We start from the raw sequence: 14757 nt of genomic DNA on the forward strand, positions 1-14757 counted from the left end.
CTCATGAAAAGATATCGTGGTAACTGAACCGTTGTGGTTGTTTTGTTCTGTGTGCTTGGAGTCAGAGAAACAGCGTTTTTCTTGAAAAAAGTCAGATAAAGCAATAAAAAAGATCAGATGGATGTCACTGGAGGCTTTGATATGACGTTTATCAGGGCCTAAAAAACTAACCACAGTCATTAAAAGCTATATTAATTAAAAAAACATCAAACCAAGTTTTTTTAAGTTTTTTTTTCTTACTGCTGTATCACCGGTAATGTAAGTATGAAATTTTCTGTTTCCGCCCGAGAGAAATATTGTTTGATGGCAAAAAATTTCTGGACACAATTTTTATTATTCCAGTTCATTGTTATCCTCTGTAGAATTGCCGTTCTCCTATAGAATGATTTTGGAAAGGACCGGAAGCCGAAGAAAAGTGACCATTTACGAATTTCACCATAAATAAATTATATCACAAAAAAAAGTTATTATCACACAAAAACCTATGATCAACTTTTTTTCGCAATTTAGGCCTGTGATTCATCTTATCTGACTACTTTTGAATAGAGATCGTGGTAACTAAACAATTGTGGTGGTTCTACGCGCTTGTAGTCAGAGAAACAGCGTTTTTCTAAAAAAAAAGTCAGATAAAACAATAAAACAACGCAGATGGATGTCACTGGAGGCTTTGATATGACGTTTATCGGGGTCTAACAAGCTAGCCACAGTCATTAAGAGCTATATTAATTAAAAAGTCATCAAACAATGTTTTTTATACGATTTTCTTTCTACTGCAATATCAGCGGTAAGATCAATATGAAATTCTCTATTTAGGCTAGAAAGAAATCTTGTTTTATGGCCAAAAATATTTGCACCCCCCTTTTATTATTCCAGCTTTTTGTTAGCCTTAGTAGAAGTGCTGTTCTGCTATAGAATGATTTTGGAAAAGATCGGAAGCCCGAAAAAAATTGACCATTTACGAAAATCGCCATAAACATATCAACAAATAACGTTATATTATCACCACAAAAAACCTATGCTTAATTTTTTTGCGTGATCTAGGTCCGTGATTCAACTCATCTTAAAAGTTTTGGATAGAGATCTTGGTAACTGAACCGTTGTGGTTGTTTTGTTCTGTGTGCTTGGAGTCAGAGAACAGCGTTTTTCTTGAAAAAAGTCAGATAAAGCAATAAAAAAGATCAGATGGATGTCACTGGAGGCTTTGATATGACGTTTATCAGGGCCTAAAAAACCAACCACAATCATTAAAAGCTATAATAATTTAAAAACCATCAAACAACGTTTTTTTATAAGATTTTTTTTTCTACTGCTATATCACCGGTAAGGTCAATAAGAAATTTTCTGTTTAGGCCCGAGAGAAAAATTGTTTTGAGGCAAAAAGTTTTTGGACCCCAATTTTATCATTCCAGCTTTTTATTAGCCGCAGTAGAAATGCCGTTCTGCTATAGTACGATTTTGGAAAGGATCGGAAGCCCAAGAAAACTGACCATTTAGGAATTTCGCCCTAAACATATTATATCACCAAAAAACGTTATATTGACACCACAAAAAACCTATGACCAACTTTTCGCCTGATCTAGGCCTGTCTTTCATTTCATCTTACTACTTATGAAAAGATTTCGTGGTAAATGAACTGTTGTGGTTGTTTTGTATTATGTGCTTGGAGTCAAAAAAATAGCGTTTTTCTTGAAAAAAGTCAGATAAAGCAATAAAAAAGCTCAGATGGATGTCACTGGAGGCTTTGATATGACGTTTATCAGGGCCTAAAAAACTAACCACAGTCATTAAAAGCTATATTATTTAAAAAACCATCAAACCAAGTTTTTTTATGTTTTTTTTTCTTACTGCTATATCACCGGTAATGTAAATATGAAATTTTCTGTTTCGGCCCGAGAGAAAAATTGTTTGATGGCAAAAAATTTCTGGACACAATTTTTATTATTCTAGTGCATTGTTAGCATCTGTAGAATTGCCGTTCTGCTATAGAATGATTTTGGAAAGGACCGGAAGCCGAAGAAAAGTGACCATTTACGAATTTCACCATAAATATATTATATCACAAAAAAAAGTTATTATCACACAAAAACCTATGATCAACTTTTTTTCGCAATGTAGGCCTGTGATTCATCTTATCTGACTACTTTTGAATAGAGATCGTGGTAACTGAACCGTTGTGGTGGTTCTACGCGCTTGTAGTAAGAGAAACAGCGTTTTTCTTAAAAAAAAGTCAGATAAAACAAAAAAACAACGCAGATGGATGTCACTGGAGGCTTTCATATGACGTTTATCAGGGCCTAACAAGCTATCCACAGTCATTAGGAGCTATATTAATTAAAAATTCATCAAAAAACGTTTTTTATACGATTTTCTTTCTACTGCAATATCAGCGGTAAGATCAATATGAAATTCTCTGTTTAGGCTAGAAAGAAATCTTGTTTTATGGCCAAAAATATTTGCACCCCCATTCATTTTTTTATTCCAGCTTTTTGTTAGCCTCAGTAGAAGTGCTGTTCTGCTATAGAATGATTTTGGAAAAGATCGGAAGCCCGAAAAAAACTGACCATTTACGAAATTCGCCATAAACATATCAACAAATAACGTTATATTATCACCACAAAAAACCTATGCTTAATTTTTTTGCGTGATCTAGGTCCGTGATTCAACTCATCTCAATACTTTTGGATAGAGATCGTGGTAACTGAACCGTTGTGGTTGTTTTGTTCTGTGTGCTTGGAGTCAGAGAAACAGCGTTTTTCTTGAAAAAAGTCAGATAAAGCAATAAAAAAGCTCAGTTGGAAGTCACTGGAGGCTTTGATATGACGTTTATCAGGGCCTAAAAAACTAACCACAGTCATTAAAAGCTATATTAATTAAAAAAAACCATCCAACAACGTTTTTTTAAGATTTTTTTCTGCTGCTATATCACCGGTAAGGTCAATAAGAAATTTTCTGTTTAGGCCCGAGAGAAAAATTGTTTTATGGCAAAAAGTTTTTGGACCCCAATTTTATCATTCCTGCTTTTTTAGCCTCAATAGAAGTGCCGTTCTGCTATAGAATGATTTTGGAAAGGATCGTAAGCCCAAGAAATGTGACCATTTACGAATTTCGCCATAAAAAAATTATATCACCAAAAAACGCTACCTTAGCACCACAAAAAACCTACGACCAAATTTTTCGCGTGATCTAGGCCTTTCATTCATTTCCTCTGACTACTTATGAATAGAGATTGTGGTAACTGAACTGTTGTGGTTGTTCTGTTCTATGTTTTGGAGTCAGAGAAACAGTGTTTTTCTTGAAAAAAAATGTTAGAGAAAACAATAAAAAAGCTGAGATGAATGTCACTGGAGGCTTTGATATGACGTTTATCAGGGCCTAACAAGCTAGCCACAGTCATTAAGAGCTATATCAATTAAAAATTCATCAAACAACGTTGTTTATACGATTTTCTTTCTACTGCAATATCATGGGTAAGATCAATATGAAATTCTCTGTTTAGGCTAGAGAGAAATATTGTTTTATGGCCAAAAAGAATTGCACCCCCATTTTATTATTCCAGCTTTGTGTTAGCCTCAGAAGAAGTGCTGTTCTGCTATAGAATGATTTTGGAAAAGATCGGAAGCTCAAAAAGTGACCGTTTACGAAATTCGCCATACACATGTCAACAAATAACAGTATAGTATCACCACAAAAAACCTATGATTATTTTTTTTGCGTGATCTAGGCCCGTGATTCAACTCATCTCAATACTTTTGGATAGAGATCGTGGTAATTGAACCGTTGTGGTTTTTTTGTTCTATGAGCTTGGAGTCAGAGAAACAGCGTTTCTCTTGAAAAAAGTCAGATAAAGCAATAAAAAAGCTCAGATGGATGTCACTGGAGGCTTTGATATGACGTTTATCAGGGCCTAAAAAACTAACCACAGTTATTAAAAGCTATATTATTTAAAAAACCATCAAACCAAGTTTTTTAAAGTTTTTTTTTCTTACTGCTATAACACCGGTAATGTAAATATGAAATTTTCTGTTTCGGCCCGAGAGAAAAATTGTTTGATGGCAAAAAATTTCTGGACACAATTTTTATTATTCCAGTTCATTGTTAGCCTCTGTAGAATTGCCGTTCTGCTATAGAATGATTTTGGAAAGGACCGGAAGCCGAAGAAAAGTGACCATTTACGAATTTCACCATAAATATATTATATCACAAAAAAAAGTTATTATCACACAAAAACCTATGATCAACTTTTTTTTCGCAATTTAGGCCTGTGATTCATCTTATCTGACTACTTTTGAATAGAGATCGTGGTAACTAAACTGTTGTGGTGGGACTTTTATCAGGGCCTGACATAATAGCCACAGTCATTGAAAGCTATTATAATAAAAAAAACGATCAAACCATGTTTTTAATAAGATTTGGTTTTCTTACTGTTATATCACCGGTAAGGTCATTATGAAATTTTCTTTAAAGAAATCTAATACCAGTGTTCTTGTCAGAATTAGGAGAAACTAAAGACGACAAATTTTGATTGGAAAATATTTACCAATCAATATCAATCGCAATTGAAAGTACTTTAGGGCTTTTATTTGTTTAATAACTTTCCCTCTAAAGAAACATTATCTTCTAAAAAGAAAGAATTGAACTAAATGCGGCTCCTATCGTTAAAAGTTCCAACAAACAATTAGTAAAGTAATATTAATATTTATTATAATAATAATAATAATAATAATAATAATAATAATAATAATAATAATAATAATAATAATAATAATAATAATAATAATAATAATAATAATAATAATAATAATAATAATAATAATAATTGTTGTGTGCACAAAGTCTCGTTGTGCAGATTGTTGAATTGCTAGGCTTAAGGCTGTAAAAGGCTAGCGCGATAAGAATTAACTTTCTCTTCTCTCCTTCAGGTTTTCTCTTGACACCAAGTGCGCTTCTCACTTGCGCTCCGTTTGGAGCGTTCGAATGAAGACTGGTACAACCAGTAAATGAAGTAACAAAGCGTGCAACGTATTTACAACTACGAACATTTATAATATAGTAACATAGCTAGTCTTTTGTACGAGTTCATATTAATACTTGTAGGACTTGGTTGCATTGTGAGTATGTGTCTCACCACATTCCCCCCCCCTCTTGGAGGATCCAGATGTGTAGTTAATGATTGGAGTTTTCGTTAGTGTCCTTGGGTGTTATGTTCTGGGTGTTTATGTTCCATTCGGGGTCTGGTACGTTGGGGGTCCAGTCCATGGAGTCTGAGTGCTGTGTGTTTCGAGTGGGGGCAGAGTTGACGGATGCGGTGTGGAATGAGTCTTGTGAGTCTGAAGATAGTATGACTATGTCTTGTCCAAAAGTGGTGTAGTTCGGGTTGATGTTTAGGGCAACTTGTGGGGGACTGTCCTCGGAGGTATCGACGAGGTCGATTACTGTAGTTTTCTTGTCTTTTGGATCTTGTGTGGAGTCTTCCGTTGTGGATAATGGGGATAATGAGATATTTGCTATGGCTTTTTCTACATTTAGCTTCTTGACTGTGGGTTCCGCTTTAGACTTTCGAATGTTTCGCAATGGGGGTGATTTGGCGATTGTTGACACGGTGCTCCGTTTGGGGGTGAGCATGAAGTCTGCTGCCGATGATGACGTGGCTATTATGAATGGTTTTGTGTGCCCTGGGGATCGTTCCTTGAACACGCGGGTCGTGGGTTTTTTGCTGAGTTCGCTGAAGTTGACCTGGTTTTGGCTTAGTTGGAAGGCGTAGCTTTGTTTCAGTGCTGCGATTATAGCTTTTGTCAATTTTGTGTTGGCCGTTCTCCTGGCTGCTGAAACAGTTGCCTTCTTTCGTTTGCATGGTTGTTTACCCTTTTGTGCTTTCCCTGGGGATTTCTTGTTGAACTTTTTCTTTCCTCCTGTTGTTCTTGTGAGTATCGGGGATACATTAAATGAGGGGCCTGGCATTGAGTGCGGTGGATGTGTATCGTCGATGGGTGTGGACGTTTCAAGTTGTTGTGTCTTGGTTGTTGAACTTGTTTCTTCATTGTTGACCTTTCGCTTGTGGGGTTGTACAATGTTGGGAAGTGCGGATTGCCTTGTGTTCTTTGAGTTTTCACCCATCTGGGATGTCCTCAACCTCTGTGCTTTTTCCGCTAAACAGAATTTTTCTATTTTACGTTTGTTTCGGTTATATTCCCCAATTGTTTTGCAAGCTACGAAATTTATGAGGCGTAGTTTTGGTTCTTGTGGGGCGGGGCGCGTTTCTGAAGATATTGCTATGTCATTGTTACGTATCACGGTATTTTTGCGATTGTGAGTGTCTATGGTAATGGTGTGAGGGGTGTAATCGACTATTGTGCCGTCTGGTATTATGGACCAGAGGGGTTTTAGCATGCCTCGTGGTTCTGGATTTTTTCTTCTTATAGTTTTTCGTGCTAGGTTTCGACGTATTTGGTCAATAATTGTGGTCTTATCTCCTATTTGGAATTTAAATTTAGACGGAATTATTGTACCCTTTTGGGGAGGTAACAGTGGTGCGTTGTCTGATTCCGAGGTGTCCGACGATTGGGATGCTTCCGATTGGGCTTCCTGGGAGTTCGGCTCGTCCTGTCGATACTGTATGTCCAGATTAATTTCCGAGTTGGTGTCCCTGTCCCAGATCGCGGCCGGCGTCAGGCTTGGGTTCTGGAGTAGTCGTTTGTCTAAGTAAAATGATTTTATGTTGTTGTATGATAGGTTTTTTGTGTTGGGTTTTGTAAGGATGTTAGATAGTTCCGTATTTTTCGGTCTGCCAAAGTGTGCCTGGAAAGGGGCAATTTTAGTGATTCTGTTTGGTATAAGCCTAATGGAATCAATTATTTCTGTTATTTTTTCTGCTATGGTTGTATTTTCCCATATGGGGTCAATGTTCATTGCTGCTAGTCTTCGCTTTAATGTTTGTATCAAACGTTCTACCATTCCTGAAGCGCGGTGGTCGTGCGTAGGGGAAAATATTAGTCTTATGTTTTTATCTTTGCAGTATAATTCGAATGCTCTCGATTTGAATGCTTGCGCTTGGTCGCAACGGATGCTTCGTGGGATTCCATGGAACTTACAGTATTGGTTTAGAAATTCTATTGCCGTTTGTGTGTCACAACTTGTGTGAACTAGTGCGGATGGGTAGCGTGAAAATCGGTCTACCGCGGCCAGTATATAATGTTCATTATTATTGTTTTTTTCTGTCTATGATGGGCCCGGCAAAGTCTAATTGTAGCTCTTCGTTGGGTTCGCTTAACTTAGGTAGTGTTCCTAATTTTGATTTACTGATTATGGGTTTTAGGTTCTTACCTTGGTCTAAGCATTGCTTGCAATTTTCTGCCCTGAGGGCTATTGTCCTGTGTATCTGGGGGAACCAGATCAGATTCGCTAATCTAATCATTCCCACTTGGCCCGGGTGGGTTCTGTGTACAGCGTTTATGACCAGGTTTTGTTGTTGGTGTGGAATAACTAGCTTGCCGTCGTACAACAGGCATCCCGATCTAGCTACGGCTAAGTCGTTTCTTAGGTTGTAATAATATCTGGAGACTTGTTTTAGTTGGTCCCAATTGTGGTTCTTTACCAACCGAATAATGTTTTGTAGGTTCTTATCTTTGAGTATAGCCTCGGCTAGGAATTCCTCGCCGAATACACGGGAGAGGTTTAGTCGATAATTTGGGGCCGTTTCGTTCTCAAACTCGAATAGAGGTGCATGTTTGTTTTCATCTATTGGCTCTCGGCCTTGTCCTAAGTTTGAAGTTGGGGGTGTGTTATCCGTTTGGGTTGCCACTGAGATTGGGGTATTTTTAGTTGGGGAGTTTTCAAGTAAGTTGTGCGACATTGTTGTTGTAATTTTTCTTCTGGCTCGTTTTGTAATTTGTCTGTCGAATGTATTTAAATTCGGTCTGTTTCTAGTAACTACGTTTATTTTTGGAGAGTATTGTAAGTAGTAATTGTTGAGAATGGAGGGTAAAGTGGTTTTCTGTAAGTTTGGGATCTTAGGAGAATTTGTGTTGGAATAAATTGTGATGTTTTTTGGATCTTGAATGTTTTTGTTTATAGAATTATGAAGCTTTGAATTGAGATTTGATTTAGAATTAACAAGCGAGAAAGAGCGTGACTGTTTATGGCAAGAGGAATGGCAAAAAGCGTTCGCTGTATTTTGCTTGCGCTGAGCGATGTTGTTTGCGTCATGTGATTTGTGTGTTAATCCGAATGGAGCGATCTGATTGGTTGAAATGTTGTGTTTACGTTCTTCGTTCAGCAGTGTGAAAGTAAAATCTCTGATTCTGTTTATTACGAAGAGTTCATCCTCTGGGCTTATTGGGGGGGGGGTTTGGTGTGGGTTTCTGCTTAGGTAATCAGTGAAGCCCATGTCTTTCCCCGGTATATATTGGATTGAAAATGTGTACGGGAGTAATTTGTCTACCCAGCGTATCAGTCGACTTTGTCGTGATTTGTTCGCCCGATTGGGTTTGAGTGCGGAAAGTAGGGCTGTGTGGTCTGTTATTAATTCGAATTTTGAACCTAGTAAGTAATATTTGAAATGGTTTGCTGCCCATACTACTGATAGTAGTTCTAATTCGTTTGTACTATATTTCATTTCTGCTTCGTTTAAGAAGCGGCTGGCGTAGGCTATGGGGAACCATCCCTCTGGGTATTGTTGTTCTAATACTGCTCTAAGTCCCGTGTGGCTTGCGTCACATTTCAGACGTGTTTTACGATGTTTGTCGAAATGTTTTTTTTCTGTAATTTTTGAGATTTCTGCCTTTATTTTGTCTAAGGCTGTTGTATGTGTTTCGTCCCAACGTATTTTGTTGTTTTTTATGTTTTCTTTTTTTAGGAGGGGACTTATGGGGTTGAGTAGATTGGCTAAGTTGGGAATAAATTTAATGAGTTGGTGTATTGAGCCCATAAGGGAACGAAGTTGTTTTAGTGTTTTAGGCGGTTTCAGGTTCATTATGGAGTCTGTCTTCTTTACTGTAGGGGAGATTCCCGATTGGGTAATATTATAGCCTAGCCATGTTATTGAAGATTTGGCGAATTCGCATTTTTCTAATTTGATGGCTAGATTTTCTTTGTCAAGTCTGGATAGGACCTTATATATGTCTTGTTCATGGTCAAGGGTGGAGCCTTTTGTTATGATTAGTATGTCGTCTAAAAAGTTGAATTTGTTGTCGATGTTTTCGAGTGTTTTGTCCAATGTTTTTTGGAATGTGGCGGGCATATCACTTAGACCGTAGAATCCATTTACGAACTGATATGTGCCAGTTGATTTGCCCTCGAGGATATTGAAGTTACAATGTTTTCTAATTTCGGGATGTAGTGGGATTTGGCTGTATGCGTATTTTAAATCGACTTTCGAGAATAGGAAATTGCCTTGTTTATTCTTATTGTCTGAGATATATTTGGCGACTGAGTCCATAAGATTGTCGATGGATTGCATTTGATATTTAATTTTGTCGATTGCATCGTTCAGTAGTTTTGAGTCGAGTGCTATTTTGATGGATTGGTCATGTTTCACTGTTATTACTACGGGGCTTATAAAGACCTGGTCGGAGCACTTTTCTAGTTTTATTATTTGGTTTGTGTTAAGTAAGTGTTGTATCTCCTTATCTACTTTTTCCGTTAAGTGGAGTGGGACCCTTCGGCCTTTGTGTTGGTACGGTGAAATGTCTTGTTTTAGCGTTGATTTGGCAATGTGGTTTTTGGATTTTCCCAACCGGGAGCATAGGTGTGGGAATTTCTTTATGATTTTTATTTCTAGTCTATCGTCCAAATTGATGTTGTTAATGTTTATACCTTTATTTTGTGAGAGGGCGAATCCAAGTTTCCCCAATATGTCTCTTCCCATCAAGTTCACGGTGTTTGCGTTGACCACCAGGATTTCGTTGTTTGTTGCTTCTCGAAGTCCCGATCGGAATTCATCTGTATGATTCCAGTTATAGGGATCTCTATGTTGTTGAAGCATCTGTACTGGGTCTGGCTGTTGGTTGGTTCCTTCCATTTGGCTGTTATGCACCTTTGAATTATCTTGTCTGCTTCCGTTTTACAGATGAAGCTTCGGGGGCTACCTGTGTCCGCGAGCCAGTTTGTCTCGAAAGTATCTGTGGTTGTTTTGATCCAGATTTCATCTGAGATGTTTGGGGATAGTTTTTGTGGGTGTGCGTTGACGAAGTTCTTTGGATGTACGAGGTTTACGGTATTCCAGCTGTCGAATACTTCCTGGATGTAAAATGTGTTCTCGAGATCTAATGTTTCGTCTGTCGTTTCCGTTCGGGTATCCTGGAGTTGTTGTTCTTCTTCTTGTTGTTCCCGTGTGGGTCTAATGTTCCTGACTCGTCTAGTTTGTGGGAATGTTTGCTGCTTTATTTGTTGTGTTTGCCACATCAATTTTGCTGATTTGCATACCCTACTGTAGTGTCCTATTTTTTTTTGCATAGGTTACACTCGACTCTTTTTGCGGGGCACACTTGCAAGTGCTCGATTGAGAATTGTAGTCCGCAGCGTCGGCAGGGATTTGGATTGGTAGTGGGTCTTTGGGTCTGGGGATTCCGTGTGGGTGGTCGTGGTCTTGGGGTAACTGCGTTGTTCCTTGGGGTGAAAGTAATGTTGGATATTTGTTCCGATGCATGTGAGGGGTACCGACTGAGTTGGGAGTTTATTGCTTTTTGATTCTCTTGGCCTCTTTCGCCGTTGAGTGCGAATTGGAGGACTTGCTGCGCTGTTCGGGTTTCCATCAGGAGTTCTCTTTGAATGTCGGGGTTGGTCATAAAAGCTATAAATATGTCCTTGATAAGGTCCTCTTCGGCAGATCCTAGGCGGCATTTTGCGCCTAGGGCTTTTAGTCGACAATGAAAGCTTTCGAGCTTTTCGTTGGGTTTCTGTTTGCAAGTAAAAAGGAGGAAACGGTCGTATGTTATGTTGCGGGCTTGTGTGAAAGAGAGGGAGAGTTCGTGTGCCAGTTCGAAGACTGTTATTCATTCAATGTTTGAGTGGGGGAATCGTTGTTGATATATCCGTTGGGCTTCAGTTCCTAGGCTTAAGTATATTAGGCTGCGCAATTTCAGGTCAGCTTCGTCCCACGGTATTCCATCGACTGTTGGGCCTCTGAATGCGATCTGTTTGCAATCGTTGTCCCAATCTACCTTTCGCTTGTTGTTTCGGAGGTCTCTTTCTCTGTGTTGTGCCTGTGTTTCGTTTTCAGTTGGGGGCTCGTAAGTTGGTTCTATGGGGTAAGTCAAGTCTTTTGTGTCTGGTTTGTGTTTCAGTAGTGAGTCCACGTTTATGGAGTTTTTGGCCTTTATTGCCAATTTTAGTGTAGCTGCCCATATGGGCCATTCCACTGGGGGTTCGATTCCGGTTTCCCAGAAGAATGGGATACCCACTGGGGATCGTGCTATTGTTACAGCAGCTGCTGAATGCGCCATGTTGTGTGCACAAAGTCTCGTTGTGCAGATTGTTGAATTGCTAGGCTTAAGGCTGTAAAAGGCTAGCGCGATAAGAATTAACTTTCTCTTCTTGTTCAGGTTTTCTCTTGACACCAAGTGCGCTTCTCACTTGCGCTCCGTTTGGAGCGTTCGAATGAAGACTGGTACAACCAGTAAATGAAGTAACAAAGCGTGCAACGTATTTACAACTACGAACATTTATAATATAGTAACATAGCTAGTCTTTTGTACGAGTTCATATTAATACTTGTAGGACTTGTTTGCAGTGTGAGTAGGTGTCTCACCACACTAATAATAATAATAATAATAATAATAATAATAATAATAATAATAATAAAAATAAAATATTAATAATAATAATAATAATAATAATAATAATAATATTAATAATAATAATAATAATAATAATAATAATAATAATAATAATAATAATAATAATAATAATATTAATAATAATAGTAATCACAATAATAATAATAATAATAATAATAATAATAATAATAATAATAATAATAATAATAATAATAATAATAATAATAATAATAATAATAATAATAATAATAATAATAATAATAATAATAATAATAATAATAATAATAATAATAATAATAATAATAAAAATAATAATAATAATAATAATAATAATAATAATAAAAAAAATAATAGTAATAATAACAATAATAATAATAATAATATTAATAATAATAATAATAATAATAATAATAATAATAATAATAATAATAATAATAATAATAATAATAATAATAATAATAATAATAATAATAATAATAATAATAATATTAAGAAAAATATTAATAATAATAATAATAATAATAATAATAATAATAATAATAATAATAATAATAATAATAATAATAATAATAATAATAATAATAATAATAATAATAATAATAATAATAATAATAATAATAATAATAATAATAATAATAATAATAATAATAATAACAAAAATAATAATAATAATAATAATAATAATAATAATAATAATAATAATAATAATAATAATATAATAATAATAATAATAATAATAATAATAATAATAATAATAGTAATAATAATAATAATAATAATAATAATAATAATAATAATAATAATAATAATAATAATAATAATAATAATAATATTAATAATAATAATAATAATAATAATAGTAATAATAATAATAATAATAATAATAATAATAATAATAATAATAATAATAATAACAATAATAATAATGTTAATATTAATAATAATAATACTAATAATAATAATAATATTAATAATAATAATAATAATAAAAATAATAGTAATAATAATAATAATAATAACAATAATGATAATAATAATAATAATAATAATAATAATAATAATAAAAATAATAATAATAATAATAATAATAAAAATAATAATAATAATAATAATAATAATAATAATAATAATAATAATAATAATAATAATAATAATAATAATAATAATAATAATAATAATAATAATAATAATAATAATATAATATTAATAATAATAATAATAATAATAATAATAATAGTAATAATAATAATAATAATAATAATAATAATAATAATAATAATAATAATAATAATAATAATAATAATAATAATAATAATAATAATAATCATAATAATAATAATAATAATAATAAAATTAATAATAATAATAATAATAATAATAATAATAATAATAATAATAATAATAATAATAATAATAATAATAATAATAATATTAATAATAATAATAATAATAATAATAATGATAATAATAATAATAATAATAATAATAATAATAATAATAATAATAATACTAAAAATAATAATAATAATAATTGTCAAGAAGGATATTTGAGAATGCGAGTTGTCTAGAGATTTGTGGGTTTAGTGTGTTCCTAACGGGGTTCGACCAAACCATTTGGTTATCTATTTCTGATGTATTGTGTAAAGGTGAAGATGTGGATGATCTGTCTAGTTCCTGACTCATAGGAATAATCTGTTCTTATTGTAATAAAACACTGTAGTGCAATAATACTCAATTGGCCACGATGCGACTGTTTTCTATCGCTATAGTTTATCGTCTGCACTTTCTTAATGTGTGATTAACACGTTTCTATGTTTAACGGAACAGGTTGCTGCAAAAGAGCAACTAACACCAATTGGTATATATTTACAAAGACAGTAATTAGATAACATATGCATAGAGTGTTTATAGTTAAAAAATTTAGTACTTGGTTACAAAGTTTCTAGATACTGTAAGCTCCAGTATCACACTTCCCCTTCTCTGGAATGAAACAGTGTTTCACAATGTTTCATTCAGTGCCTCTATGTCAGCTTAGTTTATGTCAGATATTTCGCTTGTTGGGGATAGTGGAGGTGTACAGTATTCCTGTGATGTCGTGCTACTATTGTACGACTTTTGTGACGTGGGCTCGGTCTTTTCAGTTGCTTGTTCTTCCGGGCTTGCATCTTTTGTATTGTTGTTGTTTTCTGATACCAATTGGTCTGAGTTGTGGTTATTATTTTCCCGTTGTATTTCCTTGCCAGTTGGTAGTGGAAATTCTTTCCTCGTGTCCTTGTTTGTCTCTGTGTTGGCTAATTATTGTGGTGCAGGCAGTATTGAGATAATGTTCGCTTGATCTCTTTCTAATCTGGCTTGTTCTTTTTGTAGGATAGTTGCGATTTCGTGTTGTTCGTTAGTTTTGTTCTCTGTGTCGAGGAATGTCACTTTTGGGTTGTTGAAGTTTGCTGTATTATCATTTAATCTCTGTATTTTTTCAACTGTTTTATCGATTTTTGGAGTTGATTTAGTTGATTTGAAGTCATGGTTGTTGATTACTTCGTTGTTATCATTGTTTCTATCGAAATGTACTGGTGGGCTCTTGGGCGATGTGATCATAAAATCTTTCGGGTCGCTTGATGCGAATATAGTTTGGGGTGATTCGTTTTCTACGAATTGGTAAGTGATTGTACTTGGTGATTGTTGTAGTGCATTCGTGTCTACCTGTATAAATGATCTGTTTTGTTCGTGTTATTGTGTGCTTTGTAGTGCCATCATTTTCGAACGTTGCTTGAATATTTCTCCTGGATTGACTTTTGGGAATCGCGGTCGTTTTTTGGAATCGCCCTGTTTTGGTCGATTCTGTTTCTTGGTTGTTGTCGGGCTTTTATTCTTTTGTTGTTGTTTACGTTGATTTTGGCTTGCTACTTGACGAACTTTAGCTGGGCTCCAGTTGGTTGGTTCTGCTCTTTGACGTGTTTTCCTGGGCTTTGTTTGTTGTATTCTGTGT

Source organism: Convolutriloba macropyga, chromosome 2, assembly GCF_964194025.1.
Source record: "Convolutriloba macropyga chromosome 2, txConMacr16.3, whole genome shotgun sequence".
NCBI classification, from domain to species: Eukaryota; Metazoa; Xenacoelomorpha; order Acoela; family Convolutidae; genus Convolutriloba; species Convolutriloba macropyga.